The 6,523-nt window shown below is 38.5% G+C and overlaps 1 long non-coding RNA gene across 1 annotated transcript; it reads right to left on the reverse strand.

The window, feature by feature from the left end:
• On the reverse strand, window positions 1-5,861 carry LOC115924697. The gene is made up of 3 exons (XR_004064421.1): window positions 5,678-5,861; window positions 800-1,843; window positions 1-243 (listed from the first exon to the last, which is right to left on the reverse strand). It is a non-coding gene; the product is annotated as an uncharacterized LOC115924697 (long non-coding RNA).
• Between the last annotated feature and the right edge of the window lie 662 nt (window positions 5,862-6,523).

Raw genomic sequence — 6,523 nt, forward strand, 5'->3', positions numbered from 1 at the left:
AATCAGAAACACTTCTTTAGAAGAATGGAGGTAACGAGAGTATACCAAATGACAAGTGATCGAGAAGGGATGAAAATGACTTTGAGAATGTAATATGAAAACAATAATAAATATATTACCTGTTACATCCCTGGCGAAACGGGCAATGATTGGCTGCGACATATCACGTGGTAAATCTAATTTGTTACTATTCTTTTCCAAAATGGCGCCATCATTTGAATCATCAGAATTTAACGGGTAGATCTATATGAAGTGGGAAAAAGACAGAAAGGAGAGTAGCCGAATGCTTTAAATTAATACGTATATATATATATATATATGTATATATATAAATTGGAGTCTAAAGGAAATGATAAATTCAGGTATTGTGTAAATATTTGAGGTAAATAAAAAATGACGTGAAACTAAGTAGACCAGAAAGTTTGAGTACATTAGCTGCAATTAGAAGCACTTATTGAAATTTAAGGGGGTTTTGTTAGTCATCTAAAGAGATATACCTTCTTCTCATTCTATCATGAAACAAATGATACTCATTCCCGAAGATTTACTTGGAATTTAATAGAAATTTGCTGCTGACTAAAGCAGACGTTGTAAACAAGATTTTAGATTTGTTTAGGTCTACTTTGTAGTCGCTGATTCCTACTATTCGAACCAGCCATGAAAAGGCAGGCTAAGAAAATGTCAATGTTGTCAACTTTTTGGGGATGATCAAGCTTCTTCCATAAGTTTAATTTTGGATGATTGAGCTTCTTCCACAAGCTGGACTTCAGATGATTGAATAGGAGTTTTAAATGCTTACCGCAGAGGGACATGATTTTCCAACGAATACAGAGAAAGCCCAGAGTGTTCCTGAAACGAAAAGGATGGATTTCTTCATGATGATTGTCTTTGGTAGGGACAGGTAGCGGTGTCGTGAAAGTTGTGCTGCAGCAGATGGACGACCAGATATCCACTATGAAGGAAGTTCTCTAGCAGATACAGTGCTTCAGTGTGTTTGACATCGGGTGCAGCAAGAAATTATGTTGGATTAAAAACGTGCTACGCCATGAAAGGTGTTCTGAAGGGTGCTTTGTTTCCGCTGTAAGCCTATATGGAGGTATGATAGGTGTCAGCTTCTAAGAAAGGTGCTCTGACAAGTGCTTGGTGTCCGGTGTAGACCTATATGGAGGTATGATAGGTGCCAGCGACTAAGACAGGTGCTCTGACGGGTGCTTTGTGTCCGGTGTAAGCCTATATGGAGGTATGATAGGTGCCAGCGACTAAGAAATGTGCTCTGACAGGTGCTTGGTGTCCGGTGTAGGCCTATATGGAGGTATGATAGGTGCCATCAACTAGGAAATGTGCTCTGACAGGTGCTTGGTGACTGGTGTAAGTCTATATGGAGGTATGAAAGGTGCCAGCGACTAAGAAATGTGCTCTGACAGGTGTTTCGTGTTCGATGTAGGCCTATATGAAGGTATGATAGGTGCCGGTGACTAAGAAAGGTGCTTTGACAAGTGATTGGTGTCCGTTGTATGCCTAAATGTATGTGTCGTATGACAGGTGCCAGCTACACAGCAACTCGTATATGTAGACTACATGTGGCAAACGGACTTTGTTTTATATTGGGTAAAGACTATAAATCGATAGGACTCAACAATCGAGAATTGAACTTCAATTTGAAGTGCCGGTAACTTTGTATCGATGAACTTCTAAAAGTGCTAACAGATAGAAATCTGACAGATGTCATACAACAAGTGCATCATGGTAGATATACAGGTAGGCCGCACTGCAGGGACGACTCATTGGATTTGGGTTGGCTGACATTGTCTCTCGCGGAACTCTTCGGCAAAACTTCCCACATCTGTAACATAAAAGACACGATAGCAATCAGGATGTGACTTATTCACAATTTATGACAATCTCCCAAATATAAAGTTAAGTACAAAATATATTCAACAAATATTAAAAAAGGACAAATATTGGCTTTCTGCCTACTGATGCAAACCTATTTACGGTCCAAATATTTCACAAAAATTCCCCTCGTCCAACACAACATTTAGTCCCTTGCTTTCAAACGCAATGAAATGCTGGCCAGGTAATTCTATTAAGTTATCTTCAAGCTTTATAACCCTTCAAATATTATTATGTAACACGCGAAGGTCAGCATAAGTTCTCACCTCCTTAATACAATTGCATGATTTTCTAATATTGAGACAAATTTTATTTTAGAAAGCAAAACTACAAGCGTTTCTCCTTGTCACTGCAAATGGCTTCCGTCTCTTTACTCGTTTGAAAAGCTTCATAATTTATTTACACAAATAATATTTTGCAGTTCCCGTGATCTTTATAGGGTGATTAACTCCAGGATAGACAATCTAGGAAGATCTACTTTCGTTTTGGAATATCAAGGTTCGAAGACAGTTTTCCACATCGACCTATTATTTCATGCATGATTTATGTACGTCACAGAATCTTTGCAGATTTTCCAGTCATATTCATGCATGGCTGCCTATTCATGAACGAAGAACAGAGTGCAGTTCAATCTATGAGTATGACGACCCGTCGGCTAACCGCATAAATCTCAATACATTCAAGGAGCTGCTCTTTACCCATGCATTATAGTTTTGTGTTTTGTTCGTAACACTCATAAGCATGCAATCCCATCTGTAACGACTACAATAGTTTTGAAATAACCCCAACCATTGTTAAAACCTATCTACCTTAAAAGCAGTTTACACCCACATATAACGGATGTGCCATAATATTTCGTTTTCTGCATGTGTAAACATCATAATCATCTAGTTAGGAGGTGTTTTCCCAATTTTGTTCCTGTTTTGAACTGTTACTACAACAGTATGACAATGTATAAATCAGTGGCGGTCCCATGCAGGACTGTTGACGGAGGGGGTGTGGGAGCATATGTCTCAAAAATGCTATAAAGTGCAATAAAATATCATATTTTGACCGGGGCATATTTTTTAAATTCCAAGACAAAAACAAGGGTTCCAATATTCGATCTGGTGCTACACATTGCGTGATGTGACAGTGGTGGATAAGGGGTCTAGTAACCGGGAGGTCTCGGGTATGAAACCAAGTCGATACGCTAGTGCCCTTTGGTAAAGCATTACTCCTTGTTACCAAGTCCCTCGGAGAGGATTATTGCCGTCGGTCCCTTGGTTGCCTGCTTACAAGCATACACATGCTTTCTTAGCAGTCAGGTAAAACAAACAAATCAACCAACCAACATTTCTACACATTGAATTCACGGTATTGTAGATGTGATTTTGCCTGGGAGGGGGGGGGGTGCCCTCCACATCCCCATATGCATCCGCTTTTGCCAAGCGTTTCATCGTTGGACAATCCCCCAACTGTGCATCTGTCATTTATTATGACGGTGCAAAAAAAAGTATTCAACAAGGGCCGTGGTTCAACCAGTCCACATTTTATTCTTGAGATACGAAAAACACAAAACCGATCAAATTTACAAAGGGTATGAATAGTTTAGTTGTTAACTGTATAATATATACAGTCAACAACTAAATTATTCATACTTTTCATATATATAATATATATATACATAATTGACATTATGCAAGGCAATAGCATCATGGAATATATATGTAGGCTTAATTACACAGAGAAGTAAACTATATCTCGTTTTTACATGGGAATGGTTGTTTTCTAAATGAAGTACTGATACACACTGATTTTATACCCTTTCTTTATTTCAAAACATTTTAATTTTTATAAATGACACATTTACTCCTAGGTAAATATATGCCCTCAAAATCGTACGATATCCTAATTTTGTTTGATGTTATTCACATTGCATAAACAAATAGGGTCTGGCAAGAAAATCAATACCAAGTTTCTGAAATGGAGTCAAGACCGTTTTATGTCATTAAATTATGTTTGTTGAGCTGTAATGCAAGCACATACATGCATTACGACCTAGATATCAAAATATGCTTTCGTTTTCCAAAGGGTCCCAGCGTTATAATTGTTCAATGTCTTGAAATATCAACTTGTACTTTTTTCTGCGATATAAAAACCTGAAATGAGAAGTGAAAATGGAATAACATGAAATTCTGACAGCTGTAGCTATATGATTGTCTGATTTTTCTACTCCTTTGTAAAGGGCATGCGAGAAGCATAGAAATATCAAATACAAAAGGAAAAGACGCACACAATAATCAACCATTAATCATAGTCATTATAAAAGGAATCCGTGTTGTATTCATATACGGAGCTCCTCATGTGGGATCGTACTTTACGTGCTCTTTTGAATTATATCGACTAGAAACTTGAAAAACGAATTATGCAGATGGTAATGTATCACGGTTTGGTGATTCTTAACATTCAGTAGAGCATGAATATGTATATTGACATATACTTGGCTGCCAGTGCGTAATGTGGATATGATTGGACTGGTGCGGATGAATCACCTTATGGATTGTATCAAGATAGCTAAAAACGATTTGCTTTTCAAGATATTCGATAAAAATCTCCTTTTTCTTAGGATTTATTTGAATGTCTAATTTAATCATTAAAGTGTTACCCTCTATAATTATGTATATACGAATGTTTTAAAAGTATTCCTATATTTAGTGTATTACATAGTTGAAAAAAGGAAATTGCTATTATGGTCAGGATATTCTATAGTCTATTATATACTATTGATTGGGGTAGGGGGTGGTAGCTAGTTCATTCATTGATACATTCGCCACGACAAGCCTACTCCGAATCTAAATTAGCTGATGTATATTGGTGATTAATAGGCGCGCTTCTAGAAGAATGTTTTTGGGGGCATGGGTTGGGGGACTTTACAGGCCCGTAGCCACGGGGGGGGGGGGGGGGGCACGTGCCCCAAAAAATTTCCAGGATCGGTTGAACTTTTTTAGACCCCTCCCCAGGACGTCGATCAATTACATGTATGTGCCCCCCCCCCCCCCTCAAACATCAAACTCTGGCTACGGCCCTGGAACTTTAGGGTTCTTGCATTTATATAGTAAAATCATGTAATCACGAAGAAAAAAGTGAAGAATTGTGGGCATGAGCCCCTAAGCCCCCTCTAGAACACCTTGCGGTGATCAAACCCAATTCATCTCCAATGCCATATACTTCAAGCTGATAAATGATGTTATCATATAGAAAATGTAATAATGTAAAATACTCATATAATATAGTATCCTTGTAACTGTGTAATGTCTTACAACGCCTCCCCCCGCCCACACATACACACACACACACACACACACACACACGCACACACACGACATGCTAGCTACCCCCCCCCCCCCCCCCCCTGGAAAGTCCCGCAAGCTGAAATAAACTGCTTGGACCAATACGTATTTAAAATACATCACTCCTCAGTATAGGTCTATTATGTAATTACATTATATTAATATCGCTTTCTGCCCAGATATATACCTACAACATGAAAACGAATTCATCAGAATACAGATTAGGTTATTCACCAATTATTAAATGGTCTCCGCATGCATGAGTGGAGAATATTACAATGCACCCCACTAGGCCGAACAGCTGATCATATCGTGTGTGAAACTAGCGCTGGCCCGTAGAAAATTGTGTTCTGCTCGGACAGTAAGGCCGTCAAGTCTATTACTTCTATACTGACCACAACAATGCGTACCCTCGCTGACACTTAACCTGAAATTTGAATACTATGACTCACCTATTACAGAATCCAAGCCAAACTCCCCGGCCGCCATGTATCCATAGGAATTTTCCTAGCAGGTGCTCCGATAAATGCACCAATGGCGATGCATACGCGTGCGGCATGTGGTGAAATGCATAGAGCTCGCAAACAGCGTACGCGGCGTCGAAGAATTGTACATGCGTGGTACATGGCGCTTTCGTACGACCGCCACATTGATTTGGCTGACTGATAATGCATTTTGCGTGAAGACACGTTTCTGGGAACGGGATTTCCCCGGCCTGGAAAAGATGACGTAATGTTATTGTTCTTGGTAGGCTTGGCAGACCACAGCGCGGGGAGAGTTCTAAGAAATACAATTTGCTCAATACATGATATATTGTAACCAAAAATCTTCCTATTCCAGAGGAAATTGCTGTAAAATTTTTAGTTGACGAAGAGCTCAACATATTTCGAACAAAAATTTCTTAAGCCCTTTAATCTCTATTGCAATAATCGTGACCTGCCACTGTTGTGGATTATACAAACAAATCCTAACCTTTTGACAGAAAACAACCAATGAGATACATGTAAATGTAATTTATCAAGATTTTTTTTTTAAATCTCAATAACGTCAACATTCAATACACGGCGAGATACCAACGGTCAACCAAAAATCAACGTAGAAGTAGAATTAAAAAGGTGATGTTTCGATATAATTTCTAGAACCAAATTTTATTGACTTTATTTCAATTCAAATGAACTTTGCACCGCTCATAAAAAAATGGTCATGACTGTATTAAAAGCGTTCATTATGGTTGCAGTAATCGTGTTACAGATAAGGCCCTAATCTAATTCTGATTTTAAAAGTAATCTCAGAAAATC

This window comes from Strongylocentrotus purpuratus, unplaced genomic scaffold (genome assembly GCF_000002235.5).
Source record: "Strongylocentrotus purpuratus isolate Spur 01 unplaced genomic scaffold, Spur_5.0 spur5_contig_839, whole genome shotgun sequence".
NCBI lineage: Eukaryota > Metazoa > Echinodermata > Echinoidea > Camarodonta > Strongylocentrotidae > Strongylocentrotus > Strongylocentrotus purpuratus.